We start from the raw sequence: 17,069 nt of genomic DNA on the forward strand, positions 1-17,069 counted from the left end.
GAGCACGAGTCACCAGAGGGGGGCACTATAATAACTACTGAGTGCACTATAGGTTGTATTATAACTACTGGGGGCACTAAAGGGGGCATTATAACTATTGGAGGGACTGTATGGGGCATTATAACTAATGTAAGCAGCTTAGGAGGCATTATAACTACTGGGAGCACTATAGGTTGTATTATAACTACTGGGTACACTATAGAAGACATAACTACTGGTGGCACTATGAGGAATATTTTAACTACTGGAGGCACTATAGTAGGCATTATAACTATTGGGGGGACTACTGTATATGGGGTATTATTACTACTAGGGACACTATAGGGGGCATTATAACTACTGGGAGCACTATAGGGGGCAATATAACTACTGAGGGCAGTATAACTACTGGGGACACTATAGGGAGCATGATAACTACTGAGGGCTCTATAGGGGGTAATATAACTACAGTGGGCAGTACCGGAGATGCTATGGGTGATGCTATAACTACTGGTGGCAATATAGGGGGATTATAACTACTCACACCCAAAAGGAGCATTTTTTTATTACTGGGTACTGTAGGGGCAATATAATTACTGGGAGCACTGTAGGTGGCAATATAACTACCGGGGCAATATAGGTGGGTTATAACTACTGGAGGCATTGTAGGTGATGCAATAACTACTGGGGACACTATAGGGGGCATTATAACAACTGGGGACACTATAAGGGGCATTATAACTCCTGGGGGCGCTATAAGGCCCCTTTCACACGAGCAAGTTTTCTGCGTGGGTGCGATGCGTGAAGTGAACGCATAGCACCCCCACTGAATCCTGACCCATTCATTTCTGTGTGTCTGCATACATGAGTGTTGCATCATGTGTTGTGTGAGAATCACAGCATGTTCTATATTCTGCATTTTTCACGCAGCCCTGGCACCATAGAAGTGAATGGGGCTTCAGTGTGTTTTTCACAGATGGTTGCTTGGAGATGCTGTAAAAAACGAATCAAAATGCATCGCATCCGCTGAGAAAGAAACGAACAACTGAACACAATCGCAGACAAAACTGACTGAACTTGCTTGCCAAATGGTGCGAGTTTCACTGAACACACCCTGAACGCATCCTGAGCCAATCCGTATTATTCCTGTGAAAGAGGCCTAAGAGGTATTATGACTACTGGGAGCACTATAAGGGCCATTAAAATGAGTGTGTGCACTGTAACACAAACTTCTACATTACAAAAGTGCTACACTGCCAGTAAATTATGGTGCAACATGTCATCAATCAGTGATAAACCGTCATATAAAATAAATTAATATTCCATGGCGCTCACCATTAACAATAGCCACTAACTTTATTTTTGTGCTTTATTGCAGGTAACACTTGGGAAGCAAACACATGTAGATCTGTCCTCTGACGCTTTCTCAAGGCCAATCTACATGTGTTTGTCTCCTTTGTATTACCTGTAATGTGTTAAGTGACATGGATTTCTCTTTATTTTGATGTTTATATGTGAAGACCATATACAGTATATGATGTATTTTTATTTATGACTTCTTACATATGTGTCATGACGCTGCATGTCTGCCTTTCCCTATTAAATGGGGAACCTGTTAAAAATTTCCCACCCAAGGACTACAATTAAGAACTGAGCATTCCCTGACATATTCAGCGCTGGCGCTCAGGTTATTTTGGTTTCCCTGCTGCAGGGGTGACGTCACATCAACAACACTAGATCGCTGCAGGCTCCAAGGTAACAAATGTATAAAATATTGTATATAAAACAGATATGTATATAAAGTAATTAGAAAAAAATAAAATAATAATTTTACTTACCAGTAAATACATTTACTTAGTCCCTTAATAGCAGCAGCATGTGCTGCAGTCATGGCATATACAATAAAAGTCATTGAATGATGGCCTCTTATTAATTATAAAAGAAATCCAAATTTGTGACTTTAAATCACAGATTGCAGATTATGTTAATTTTTACACTTAATGTTAGTCTGATTTCCTCTCGTTCGTAACAATGTTGTTATGACCGATGAGGAGATTGGGAGAGGTGTGGCTGGCTATCAAGGGAAATGATGAGGTGGCAAATTTTTTTTTCTTTCTAAATATAATATACACATATCTATGCTAATTTTATTTTACTTTGTATACGTAAAGTTTGTCAGTATTAAGTAGTATGCATTTCTGTTATATTTAATTACTTAGTGACATAAAGTCTAAGAAGTAGGAGTATGAGATGGGAAGCTTACAAGGTAGTGGAAGAGACAACGGGTTAAGGAGGAGAGGATGTAATAGGTGGATGACAGACGAGGAGTTAAAGGCTAAATAGGAGAATGAAGGGGAGGTAATTGAGGTTGAGGTGAAGGATGAGAAAGGAGGATTTAGAAAGTAAGAAGGGGGAGGAGGTATATAAAGTAGAATAAGAGAGGACAGTATTCAATGTTTATTCGTTTTGCAACTCTCATTGGGGGGCATTTATCAACACTGGTGTTTCCATACACCAATCTTGATCTCCCTGTTCTCTGGGGTGAGATGTGCCTAATTTATTAAGAGGCAGATTCCTTTTTAATAATAATGGTGCACCTCTGGCACTCTGTGCGGCAGAAAGCTAGGGGCTGGCATAGATTTAAGGTATTACTTACTCAAGTTTTCGGCGTACGTAATTTAAACTCAGAGGGCTGCGATAGGCCCTGCCCTCTCCCTCTAAGTTCCTCTTGTTCCTCACCATTTGGTGGGAAGCTCAAAAAGTCACAAGTTATTGCACGAATATGGTGAGCACCATCACTTGTGACTTTTTACCGCCGCTGTAGTGTTGTATGTACTATGATAAATGACCCTCAATGATTTTTTGTTTTAGTTTAGGTATTAAGGAGTAAGTAAGAAATATAGAGTCATTAGCTGTCAGAATCAGTTTAAAATCTATAGTGTTAGAAACAGATATGCGTATAAAATAATTAGAAATAAAAAAAATATATTTACTTACCAGTAATAGATTTATTTAGTCCCTTGATACCCTGTTTCCCCGAAAATAAGACAGTGTCTTATATAAATTTTTGTTCCCAAAGATGCGCTAGGTCTTATTTTCAGGGATGTCTTAATTTTCCATGACACAGGGGGATCAGAGGGGGGGAATCAAAATGACACAGGAGAATCTAGGGGGGATTGCCATTTTAGTACCCCTTTCTTATCCTCCTGTGTCATTTTGATTCCCCCCTCTGACCCCCCTGTGTCATTTTAAGTGATCCCCCTCCCCTGTGCCAGCGGATTATTTAGTCTCTCCCCCTCCCACCTTCACCAGACATCCCCCAACCACTTTATCAGACATTTCCCCCCCTTACCTCAGTCACCCCTGTGTGTCCGTGCCGGCCAGATTCCACACAATGTGCCCGACTCCTGCCCTGCGCGACTCACTCACTGTCTAAATGTGAGTCAGCCAGACTTAGTCAGGGCAGAAAGAGCAGCAGGCGGCAGCTTGTCCTGGCGGCGTCGCGGGCTCTCTGATTAAAAGAGACCTCGCACTGCCTGAACAGCTCTGGTTGCGCTGCGGCCAATCAGTGAGCTGCGCGGCGGTGCCCGCCGCTATGGTCCAGAGGTGTCAGACGCCTTACAGTAGCTTCTGGGACCTTATATTCCGGAGGGCCTTAATATACGGGAGGCCTTATCATCGGGGAGGTCTTATTTTCGGGGAGATGCCTTATATTACAGCAAGAGGAAAAACTGGAAGTAGGTGTTATTTTCGGGGGATGTCTTATTTTCGGGGAAACACGGTAGCAGCAGCATGTGCTGCAGTCATGGGCATATAGAATGAAAGTCATTGCATGATGGCTTCTTATTAATCATGAAAGAAGTCCAAACTTGTGATTTTAATTCAGAGATTGCAGATTATGTTAATTGTTACACTTAATGTTAGTCTGATTTCCTCTCGTTCGTAACAGTGTTGTTATGACCGATGAGGAGATCTGGAGAGGTGTGGCTGGCTATCAAGGGGAATGATGAGGAGGCCAGTTTTTTTTTTTCTTCTAATTATAATATACACATATCTATGCTACTTTTATTTTATTTTGTATAAGGAAAGTTTTTCGGTATTAAGTAGTGTGCATTTCTGTTATATTTATTTACTTAGAGACATAGAGTCTAAGAAGTAGGAGTATGAGATGGGAAGCTTAGAAGGTAGTGGAAGAGACAAGGGGTTAAGGAGGAGAGGAAGTAATAGGTGGATGAGAGAAGAGGAGTTGAAGGCTGAGTAGGAGAATGAAGAGGGAGGTAATTGAGGCTGAGGTGAAGGATAAGAAAGGAGGATTTAGAAACTAAGAAGGGGAGGAGGTATATAAAGTAGAATAAGAGAGGACAGCATTCAATGTTTATTAGTTTTGGAACTCATTGGGGGGCATTTATCAACACTGGTGTTTCCATACACCAATCTTGATCTCCCTGTGCTCAGGAGTAAGATGTGCCTAATTTATTAAGAGGCAGATGCCTTTTTATTAAATCTGGTGCATCTCTGGCACTGGGTGCAGCAGAAATTACAGTCTATGCCAGCTAGGTGCTAACAAAGACTTGAGGTATAACTTATTCCAGTTTTTGGCATATGTTATAGTAAATTCAGAGGGCTGCGATGGGCCCTGCCCTCTCCCTCTAAGTGCCTCTTGTTCCTCACCATTTTAAAAATATTGGTGGGAAGCTCAAAAAGTCACAAGTTATGCATGAATATGGTGAGCACCATCACTTGTGACTTTTTACCGCCGCTGTAGTGTTGTATGTACTATGATAAATGACCCTCAATGATTTTTTGTTTTAGTTTAGGTATTAAGGAGTAAGTAAGCAATATAGAGTCATTAGCTGTCAGAATCAGTTTAAAATCTATAGTGTTAGAAACAGATATGTGTATAAAATAATTAGAAATGAAAAAAAAAAAAATTTACTTACCAGTAATAGATTTATTTAGTCCCTTGATACCCTGTTTCCCCGAAAATAAGACAGTGTCTTATATAATTTTTTGTTCCCAAAGATGCGCTAGGTCTTATTTTCAGGGATGTCTTATTTTTCCATGACACAGGGGGATCAGAGGGGGGGAATCAAAATGACATAGGAGAATCTGAGGCGGGATTGCCATTTTAGTACCCCTTTCTTATCCTCCTGTGTCATTTTGATTCCCCCTCTGACCCCCCTGTGTCATTTTAAGTGATCCCCCTCCCCTGTGCCAGCGGATTGTTTAGTCTCTCCCCCTCCCACCTTCACCAGACATCCCCCAACCACTTTATCAGACATTTCCCCCCCTTACCTCAGTCACCCCTGTGTGTCCATGCCGGCCAGATTCCACACAATGTGCCCGACTCCTGCCCTGCGCGACTCACTCACTGTCTAAATGTGAGTCAGCCAGACTCAGTCAGGGCAGAAAGAGCAGCAGGCGGCAGCTTGTCCTGGCGGCGGCGCGGGCTCTCTGATTAAAAGAGACCTCGCACTGCCTGAACAGCTCTGGCTGCGCTGCGGCCAATCAGTGAGCTGCGCGGCGGTGCCCGCCGCTACGGTCCAGAGGTGTCAGACGCCTTACAGTAGCTTCTGGGACCTTATATTCCGGAGGGCCTTATTATCGGGGAGGCCTTATTAACAGGGAGGTCTTATTTTCGGGGAGATGCCTTATATTACAGCAAGAGGAAAAACTGGAAGTAGGTGTTATTTTCGGGGGATGTCTTATTTTCGGGGAAACACGGTAGCAGCAGCATGTGCTGCAGTCATGGGCATATAGAATGAAAGTCATTGCATGATGGCTTCTTATTAATCATGAAAGAAGTCCAAATTTGTGATTTTAATTCAGAGATTGCAGATTATGTTATTTGTTACACTTAATGTTAGTCTGATTTCCTCTCGTTCGTCACAGTGTTGTTATGACCGATAAGGAGATCTGGAGAGGTTTGGCTGGCTATCAAGGGGAATGATGAGGAGGCCAGTTTTTTTTTTTTTTCTAATTATAATATACACATATCTATGCTACTTTTATTTTATTTTGTATAAGTAAAGTTTTTCGGTATTAAGTAGTGTGCATTTCTGTTATATTTAATTACTTAGACACATAGAGTCTAAGAAGTAGGAGTATGAGATGGGAAGCTTAGAAGGTAGTGGAAGAGACAAGGGGTTAAGGAGGAGAGGAAGTAATAGGTGGATGAGAGAAGAGGAGTTGAAGGCTGAGTAGGAGAATGAAGAGGGAGGTAATTGAGGCTGAGGTGAAGGATAAGAAAGGAGGATTTAGAAACTAAGAAGGGGAGGAGGTATATAAAGTAGAATAAGAGAGGACAGCATTCAATGTTTATTAGTTTTGGAACTCATTGGGGGGCATTTATCAACACTGGTGTTTCCATACACCAATCTTGATCTCCCTGTGCTCAGGAGTAAGATGTGCCTAATTTATTAAGAGGCAGATGCCTTTTTATTAAATCTGGTGCATCTCTGGCACTGGGTGCAGCAGAAATTACAGTCTATGCCAGCTAGGTGCTAGCAAAGACTTGAGGTATAACTTATTCCAGTTTTTGGCATATGTTATAGTAAATTCAGAGGGCTGCGATGGGCCCTGCCCTCTCCCTCTAAGTGCCTCTTGTTCCTCACCATTTTAAAAATATTGGTGGGAAGCTCAAAAAGTCACAAGTTATGCATGAATATGGTGAGCACCATCACTTGTGACTTATTACCGCCGCTGTAGTGTTGTATGTACTATGATAAATGACCCTCAATGATTTTTTGTTTTAGTTTAGGTATTAAGGAGTAAGTAAGAAATATAGAGTCATTAGCTGTCAGAATCAGTTTAAAATCTATAGTGTTAGAAACAGATATGCGTATAAAATAATTAGAAATTATAAAATATATTTACTTACCAGTAATAGATTTATTTAGTCCCTTGATACCCTGTTTCCCCGAAAATAAGACAGTGTCTTATATAAATTTTTGTTCCCAAAGATGCGCTAGGTCTTATTTTCAGGGATGTCTTAATTTTCCATGACACAGGGGGATCAGAGGGGGGGAATCAAAATGACACAGGAGAATCTAGGGGGGATTGCCATTTTAGTACCCCTTTCTTATCCTCCTGTGTCATTTTGATTCCCCCCTCTGACCCCCCTGTGTCATTTTAAGTGATCCCCCTCCCCTGTGCCAGCGGATTATTTAGTCTCTCCCCCTCCCACCAGACATCCCCCAACCACTTTATCAGACATTTCCCCCCCTTACCTCAGTCACCCCTGTGTGTCCGTGCCGGCCAGATTCCACACAATGTGCCCGACTCCTGCCCTGCGCGACTCACTCACTGTCTAAATGTGAGTCAGCCAGACTTAGTCAGGGCAGAAAGAGCAGCAGGCGGCAGCTTGTCCTGGCGGCGTCGCGGGCTCTCTGATTAAAAGAGACCTCGCACTGCCTGAACAGCTCTGGTTGCGCTGCGGCCAATCAGTGAGCTGCGCGGCGGTGCCCGCCGCTACGGTCCAGAGGTGTCAGACGCCTTACAGTAGCTTCTGGGACCTTATATTCCGGAGGGCCTTAATATACGGGAGGCCTTATCATCGGGGAGGTCTTATTTTCGGGGAGATGCCTTATATTACAGCAAGAGGAAAAACTGGAAGTAGGTGTTATTTTCGGGGGATGTCTTATTTTCGGGGAAACACGGTAGCAGCAGCATGTGCTGCAGTCATGGGCATATAGAATGAAAGTCATTGCATGATGGCTTCTTATTAATCATGAAAGAAGTCCAAACTTGTGATTTTAATTCAGAGATTGCAGATTATGTTAATTGTTACACTTAATGTTAGTCTGATTTCCTCTCGTTCGTAACAGTGTTGTTATGACCGATGAGGAGATCTGGAGAGGTGTGGCTGGCTATCAAGGGGAATGATGAGGAGGCCAGTTTTTTTTTCTTCTAATTATAATATACACATATCTATGCTACTTTTATTTTATTTTGTATAAGGAAAGTTTTTCGGTATTAAGTAGTGTGCATTTCTGTTATATTTATTTACTTAGAGACATAGAGTCTAAGAAGTAGGAGTATGAGATGGGAAGCTTAGAAGGTAGTGGAAGAGACAAGGGGTTAAGGAGGAGAGGAAGTAATAGGTGGATGAGAGAAGAGGAGTTAAAGGCTGAGTAGGAGAATGAAGAGGGAGGTAATTGAGGCTGAGGTGAAGGATAAGAAAGGAGGATTTAGAAACTAAGAAGGGGAGGAGGTATATAAAGTAGAATAAGAGAGGACAGCATTCAATGTTTATTAGTTTTGGAACTCATTGGGGGGCATTTATCAACACTGGTGTTTCCATACACCAATCTTGATCTCCCTGTGCTCAGGAGTAAGATGTGCCTAATTTATTAAGAGGCAGATGCCTTTTTATTAAATCTGGTGCATCTCTGGCACTGGGTGCAGCAGAAATTACAGTCTATGCCAGCTAGGTGCTAACAAAGACTTGAGGTATAACTTATTCCAGTTTTTGGCATATGTTATAGTAAATTCAGAGGGCTGCGATGGGCCCTGCCCTCTCCCTCTAAGTGCCTCTTGTTCCTCACCATTTTAAAAATATTGGTGGGAAGCTCAAAAAGTCACAAGTTATGCATGAATATGGTGAGCACCATCACTTGTGACTTTTTACCGCCGCTGTAGTGTTGTATGTACTATGATAAATGACCCTCAATGATTTTTTGTTTTAGTTTAGGTATTAAGGAGTAAGTAAGCAATATAGAGTCATTAGCTGTCAGAATCAGTTTAAAATCTATAGTGTTAGAAACAGATATGCGTATAAAATAATTAGAAATGAAAAAAATATATTTACTTACCAGTAATAGATTTATTTAGTCCCTTGATACCCTGTTTCCCCGAAAATAAGACAGTGTCTTATATAAATTTTTGTTCCCAAAGATGCGCTAGGTCTTATTTTCAGGGATGTCTTAATTTTCCATGACACAGGAGAATCTGAGGGGGGATTGCCATTTTAGTACCCCTTTCTTATCCTCCTGTGTCATTTTGATTCCCCCCTCTGACCCCCCTGTGTCATTTTAAGTGATCCCCCTCCCCTGTGCCAGCGGATTATTTAGTCTCTCCCCCTCCCACCTTCACCAGACATCCCCCAACCACTTTATCAGACATTTCCTCCCCTTACCTCAGTCACCCCTGTGTGTCCGTGCCGGCCAGATTCCACACAATGTGCCCGACTCCTGCCCTGCGCGACTCACTCACTGTCTAAATGTGAGTGAGCCAGACTTTGTCAGGGCAGAAAGAGCAGCAGGCGGCAGCTTGTCCTGGCGGCGGCGCGGGCTCTCTGATTAAAAGAGACCTCGCCCTGCCTGAACAGCTCTGGTTGCGCTGCGGCCAATCAGTGAGCTGCGCGGCGGTGCCCGCCGCTACGGTCCAGAGGTGTCAGACGCCTTACAGTAGCTTCTGGGACCTTATATTCCGGAGGGCCTTATTATACGGGAGGCCTTATCATCGGGGAGGTCTTATTTTTTGGGAGATGCCTTATATTACAGCAAGAGGAAAAACTAGAAGTAGGTGTTATTTTCGGGGGATGTCTTATTTTCGGGGAAACACGGTAGCAGCAGCATGTGCTGCAGTCATGGGCATATAGAATGAAAGTCATTGCATGATGGCTTCTTATTAATCATGAAAGAAGTCCAAACTTGTGATTTTAATTCAGAGATTGCAGATTATGTTAATTGTTACACTTAATGTTAGTCTGATTTCCTCTCGTTCGTAACAGTGTTGTTATGACCGATGAGGAGATCTGGAGAGGTGTGGCTGGCTATCAAGGGGAATGATGAGGAGGCCAGTTTTTTTTTTTCTTCTAATTATAAGATAAAGAACATATCTTTATTCCTTTTATTTTATTTTGTATAAGGAAAGTTTTTCGGTATTAAGTAGTGTGCTTTTCTGTTATATTTATTTACTTAGAGACATAGAGTCTAAGAAGTAGGAGTATGAGATGGGAAGCTTAGAAGGTAGTGGAAGAGACAAGGGGTTAAGGAAGAGAGGAAGTAATAGGTGGATGAGAGAAGAGGAGTTGAAGGCTGAGTAGGAGAATGAAGAGGGAGGTAATTGAGGCTGAGGTGAAGGATGAGAAAGGAGGATTTAGAAACTAAGAAGGGGGAGGAGGTATATAAAGTAGAATAAGAGAGGACAGCATTCAATGTTTATTAGTTTTGGAACTCATTGGGGGGCATTTATCAACACTGGTGTTTCCATACACCAATCTTGATCTTCCTGTGCTCAGGAGTAAGATGTGCCTAATTTATTAAGAGGCAGATGCCTTTTTATTAAATCTGGTGCATCTCTGGCACTGAGTGCGGCAGAAATTACAGTCTATGCCAGCTAGGTGCTAACAAAGACTTGAGGTATAACTTATTCCAGTTTCTGGCGTATGTTATAGTAAATTCAGAGGGCTGCGATGGGCCCTGCCCTCTCCCTCTAAGTGCCTCTTGTTCCTCACCATTTTAAAAATATTGGTGGGAAGCTCAAAAAGTCACAAGTTATGCATGAATATGGTGAGCACCATCACTTGTGACTTTTTACCGCCCCTGTAGTGTTGTATGTACTATGATAAATGACCCTCAATGATTTTTTGTTTTAGTTTAGGTATTAAGGAGTAAGTAAGCAATATAGAGTCATTAGCTGTCAGAATCAGTTTAAAATCTATAGTGTTAGAAACAGATATGTGTATAAAATAATTAGAAATGAAAAAAAAATATTTACTTACCAGTAATAGATTTATTTAGTCCCTTGATACCCTGTTTCCCCGAAAATAAGACAGTGTCTTATATAAATTTTTGTTCCCAAAGATGCGCTAGGTCTTATTTTCAGGGATGTCTTATTTTTCCATGACACAGGGGGATCAGAGGGGGGGAATCAAAATGACACAGGAGAATCTGAGGGGGGATTGCCATTTTAGTACCCCTTTCTTATCCTCCTGTGTCATTTTGATTCCCCCCTCTGACCCCCCTGTGTCATTTTAAGTGATCCCCCTCCCCTGTGCCAGCGGATTATTTAGTCTCTCCCCCTCCCACCTTCACCAGACATCCCCCAACCACTTTATCAGACATTTCCCCCCTTTACCTCAGTCACCCCTGTGTGTCCGTGCAGGCCAGATTCCACACAATGTGCCCGACTCCTGCCCTGCGCGACTCACTCACTGTCTAAATGTGAGTCAGCCAGACTCAGTCAGGGCAGAAAGAGCAGCAGGCGGCAGCTTGTCCTAGTGGCGGCGTGGGCTCTCTGATTAAAAGAGACCTCGCACTGCCTGAACAGCTCTGGCTGCGCTGCGGCCAATCAGTGAGCTGCGCGGCGGTGCCCGCCGCTATGGTCCAGAGGAGTCAGACGCCTTACAGTAGCTTCTGGGACCTTATATTCCGGAGGGCCTTATTATCGGGGAGGCCTTATCATCGGGGAGGTCTTATTTTCGGGGAGATGCCTTATATTACAGCAAGAGGAAAAACTGGAAGTAGGTGTTATTTTCGGGGGATGTCTTATTTTCGGGGGAAACACGGTAGCAGCAGCATGTGCTGCAGTCATGGGCATATAGAATGAAAGTCATTGCATGATGGCTTCTTATTAATCATGAAAGAAGTCCAAACTTGTGATTTTAATTCAGAGATTGCAGATTATGTTAATTGTTACACTTAATGTTAGTCTGATTTCCTCTCGTTCGTAACAGTGTTGTTATGACCGATGAGGAGATCTGGAGAGGTGTGGCTGGCTAATAAGGGGAATGATGAGGAGGCCAGTTTTTTTTTTTTTTCTTCTAATTATAATATACACATATCTATGCTACTTTTATTTTATTTTGTATGAATAAAGTTTTTCGGTATTAAGTAGTGTGCATTTCTGTTATATTTAATTACTTAGAGACATAGAGTCTAAGAAATAGGAGTATGAGATGGGAAGCTTAGAAGGTAGTGGAAGAGACAAGGGGTAAAGGAGGAGAGGAAGTAATAGGTGGATGAGAGAAGAGGAGTTGAAGGCTGAGTAGGAGAATGAAGAGGGAGGTAATTGAGGCTGAGGTGAAGGATAAGAAAGGATTTAGAAACTAAGAAGGGGGAGGAGGTATATAAAGTAGAATAAGAGAGGACAGCATTCAATGTTTATTAGTTTTGGAACTCATTGGGGGGCATTTATCAACACTGGTGTTTCCATACAGCAATCTTGATCTCCCTGTGCTCAGGAGTAAGATGTGCCTAATTTATTAAGAGGCAGATGCCTTTTTATTAAATCTGGTGCATCTCTGGCACTGGGTGTGGCAGAAATTACAGTCTATGCCAGCTAGGTGCTAACAAAGACTTGAGGTATAACTTATTCCAGTTTCTGGCGTATGTTATAGTAAATTCAGAGGGCTGCGATGGGCCCTGCCCTCTCCCTCTAAGTGCCTCTTGTTCCTCACCATTTTAAAAATATTGGTGGGAAGCTCAAAAAGTCACAAGTTATGCATGAATATGGTGAGCACCATCACTTGTGACTTTTTACCGCCCCTGTAGTGTTGTATGTACTATGATAAATGACCCTCAATGATTTTTTGTTTTAGTTTAGGTATTAAGGAGTAAGTAAGCAATATAGAGTCATTAGCTGTCAGAATCAGTTTAAAATCTATAGTGTTAGAAACAGATATGTGTATAAAATAATTAGAAATGAAAAAAAAAATATTTACTTACCAGTAATAGATTTATTTAGTCCCTTGATACCCTGTTTCCCCGAAAATAAGACAGTGTCTTATATAATTTTTTGTTCCCAAAGATGCGCTAGGTCTTATTTTCAGGGATGTCTTATTTTTCCATGACACAGGGGGATCAGAGGGGGGGAATCAAAATGACACAGGAGAATCTGAGGGGGAATTGCCATTTTAGTACCCCTTTCTTATCCTCCTGTGTCATTTTGATTCCCCCCTCTGACCCCCCTGTGTCATTTTAAGTGATCCCCCTCCCCTGTGCCAGCGGATTATTTAGTCTCTCCCCCTTCCACCTTCACCAGACATCCCCTAACCACTTTATCAGACATTTCCCCCCCTTACCTCAGTCACCCCTGTGTGTCCGTGCCGGCCAGATTCCACACAATGTGCCCGACTCCTGCCCTGCGCGACTCACTCACTGTCTAAATGTGAGTCAGCCAGACTCAGTCAGGGCAGAGAGAGCAGCAGGCGGCAGCTTGTCCTGGCGGTGGCGCGGGCTCTCTGATTAAAAGAGACCTCGCACTCCCTGAACAGCTCTGGCTGCGCTGCGGCCAATCAGTGAGCTGCGCGGCGGTGCCCGCCGCTACGGTCCAGAGGTGTCAGACGCCTTACAGTAGCTTCTGGGACCTTATATTCCGGAGGGCCTTATTATCGGGGAGGCCTTATTAACGGGGAGGTCTTATTTTCGGGGAGATGCCTTATATTACAGCAAGAGGAAAAACTGGAAGTAGGTGTTATTTTCGGGGGATGTCTTATTTTCGGGGAAACACGGTAGCAGCAGCATGTGCTGCAGTCATGGGCATATAGAATGAAAGTCATTGCATGATGGCTTCTTATTAATCATGAAAGAAGTCCAAATTTGTGATTTTAATTCAGAGATTGCAGATTATGTTATTTGTTACACTTAATGTTAGTCTGATTTCCTCTCGTTCGTCACAGTGTTGTTATGACCGATAAGGAGATCTGGAGAGGTTTGGCTGGCTATCAAGGGGAATGATGAGGAGGCCAGTTTTTTTTTTTTTTTCTAATTATAATATACACATATCTATGCTACTTTTATTTTATTTTGTATAAGTAAAGTTTTTCGGTATTAAGTAGTGTGCATTTCTGTTATATTTAATTACTTAGACACATAGAGTCTAAGAAGTAGGAGTATGAGATGGGAATCTTAGAAGGTAGTGGAAGAGACAAGGGGTTAAGGAGGAGAGGAAGTAATAGGTGGATGAGAGAAGAGGAGTTGAAGGCTGAGTAGGAGAATGAAGAGGGAGGTAATTGAGGCTGAGGTGAAGGATAAGAAAGGAGGATTTAGAAACTAAGAAGGGGAGGAGGTATATAAAGTAGAATAAGAGAGGACAGCATTCAATGTTTATTAGTTTTGGAACTCATTGGGGGGCATTTATCAACACTGGTGTTTCCATACACCAATCTTGATCTCCCTGTGCTCAGGAGTAAGATGTGCCTAATTTATTAAGAGGCAGATGCCTTTTTATTAAATCTGGTGCATCTCTGGCACTGGGTGCAGCAGAAATTACAGTCTATGCCAGCTAGGTGCTAGCAAAGACTTGAGGTATAACTTATTCCAGTTTTTGGCATATGTTATAGTAAATTCAGAGGGCTGCGATGGGCCCTGCCCTCTCCCTCTAAGTGCCTCTTGTTCCTCACCATTTTAAAAATATTGGTGGGAAGCTCAAAAAGTCACAAGTTATGCATGAATATGGTGAGCACCATCACTTGTGACTTTTTACCGCCGCTGTAGTGTTGTATGTACTATGATAAATGACCCTCAATGATTTTTTGTTTTAGTTTAGGTATTAAGGAGTAAGTAAGAAATATAGAGTCATTAGCTGTCAGAATCAGTTTAAAATCTATAGTGTTAGAAACAGATATGCGTATAAAATAATTAGAAATAAAAAAAATATATTTACTTACCAGTAATAGATTTATTTAGTCCCTTGATACCCTGTTTCCCCGAAAATAAGACAGTGTCTTATATAAATTTTTGTTCCCAAAGATGCGCTAGGTCTTATTTTCAGGGATGTCTTAATTTTCCATGACACAGGGGGATCAGAGGGGGGGAATCAAAATGACACAGGAGAATCTAGGGGGGATTGCCATTTTAGTACCCCTTTCTTATCCTCCTGTGTCATTTTGATTCCCCCCTCTGACCCCCCTGTGTCATTTTAAGTGATCCCCCTCCCCTGTGCCAGCGGATTATTTAGTCTCTCCCCCTCCCACCTTCACCAGACATCCCCCAACCACTTTATCAGACATTTCCCCCCCTTACCTCAGTCACCCCTGTGTGTCCGTGCCGGCCAGATTCCACACAATGTGCCCGACTCCTGCCCTGCGCGACTCACTCACTGTCTAAATGTGAGTCAGCCAGACTTAGTCAGGGCAGAAAGAGCAGCAGGCGGCAGCTTGTCCTGGCGGCGTCGCGGGCTCTCTGATTAAAAGAGACCTCGCACTGCCTGAACAGCTCTGGTTGCGCTGCGGCCAATCAGTGAGCTGCGCGGCGGTGCCCGCCGCTATGGTCCAGAGGTGTCAGACGCCTTACAGTAGCTTCTGGGACCTTATATTCCGGAGGGCCTTAATATACGGGAGGCCTTATCATCGGGGAGGTCTTATTTTCGGGGAGATGCCTTATATTACAGCAAGAGGAAAAACTGGAAGTAGGTGTTATTTTCGGGGGATGTCTTATTTTCGGGGGAAACACGGTAGCAGCAGCATGTGCTGCAGTCATGGGCATATAGAATGAAAGTCATTGCATGATGGCTTCTTATTAATCATGAAAGAAGTCCAAACTTGTGATTTTAATTCAGAGATTGCAGATTATGTTAATTGTTACACTTAATGTTAGTCTGATTTCCTCTCGTTCGTAACAGTGTTGTTATGACCGATGAGGAGATCTGGAGAGGTGTGGCTGGCTATCAAGGGGAATGATGAGGAGGCCAGTTTTTTTTTTTCTTCTAATTATAATATACACATATCTATGCTACTTTTATTTTATTTTGTATAAGGAAAGTTTTTCGGTATTAAGTAGTGTGCATTTCTGTTATATTTATTTACTTAGAGACATAGAGTCTAAGAAGTAGGAGTATGAGATGGGAAGCTTAGAAGGTAGTGGAAGAGACAAGGGGTTAAGGAGGAGAGGAAGTAATAGGTGGATGAGAGAAGAGGAGTTGAAGGCTGAGTAGGAGAATGAAGAGGGAGGTAATTGAGGCTGAGGTGAAGGATAAGAAAGGAGGATTTAGAAACTAAGAAGGGGAGGAGGTATATAAAGTAGAATAAGAGAGGACAGCATTCAATGTTTATTAGTTTTGGAACTCATTGGGGGGCATTTATCAACACTGGTGTTTCCATACACCAATCTTGATCTCCCTGTGCTCAGGAGTAAGATGTGCCTAATTTATTAAGAGGCAGATGCCTTTTTATTAAATCTGGTGCATCTCTGGCACTGGGTGCAGCAGAAATTACAGTCTATGCCAGCTAGGTGCTAACAAAGACTTGAGGTATAACTTATTCCAGTTTTTGGCATATGTTATAGTAAATTCAGAGGGCTGCGATGGGCCCTGCCCTCTCCCTCTAAGTGCCTCTTGTTCCTCACCATTTTAAAAATATTGGTGGGAAGCTCAAAAAGTCACAAGTTATGCATGAATATGGTGAGCACCATCACTTGTGACTTTTTACCGCCGCTGTAGTGTTGTATGTACTATGATAAATGACCCTCAATGATTTTTTGTTTTAGTTTAGGTATTAAGGAGTAAGTAAGCAATATAGAGTCATTAGCTGTCAGAATCAGTTTAAAATCTATAGTGTTAGAAACAGATATGTGTATAAAATAATTAGAAATGAAAAAAAAAAAAATTTACTTACCAGTAATAGATTTATTTAGTCCCTTGATACCCTGTTTCCCCGAAAATAAGACAGTGTCTTATATAATTTTTTGTTCCCAAAGATGCGCTAGGTCTTATTTTCAGGGATGTCTTATTTTTCCATGACACAGGGGGATCAGAGGGGGGGAATCAAAATGACATAGGAGAATCTGAGGCGGGATTGCCATTTTAGTACCCCTTTCTTATCCTCCTGTGTCATTTTGATTCCCCCTCTGACCCCCCTGTGTCATTTTAAGTGATCCCCCTCCCCTGTGCCAGCGGATTGTTTAGTCTCTCCCCCTCCCACCTTCACCAGACATCCCCCAACCACTTTATCAGACATTTCCCCCCCCTTACCTCAGTCACCCCTGTGTGTCCATGCCGGCCAGATTCCACACAATGTGCCCGACTCCTGCCCTGCGCGACTCACTCACTGTCTAAATGTGAGTCAGCCAGACTCAGTCAGGGCAGAAAGAGCAGCAGGCGGCAGCTTGTCCTGGCGGCGGCGCGGGCTCTCTGATTAAAAGAGACCT

This window comes from Bufo bufo, chromosome 1 (assembly GCF_905171765.1).
Source record: "Bufo bufo chromosome 1, aBufBuf1.1, whole genome shotgun sequence".
In the NCBI taxonomy this organism is placed as follows: Eukaryota; Metazoa; Chordata; class Amphibia; order Anura; family Bufonidae; genus Bufo; species Bufo bufo.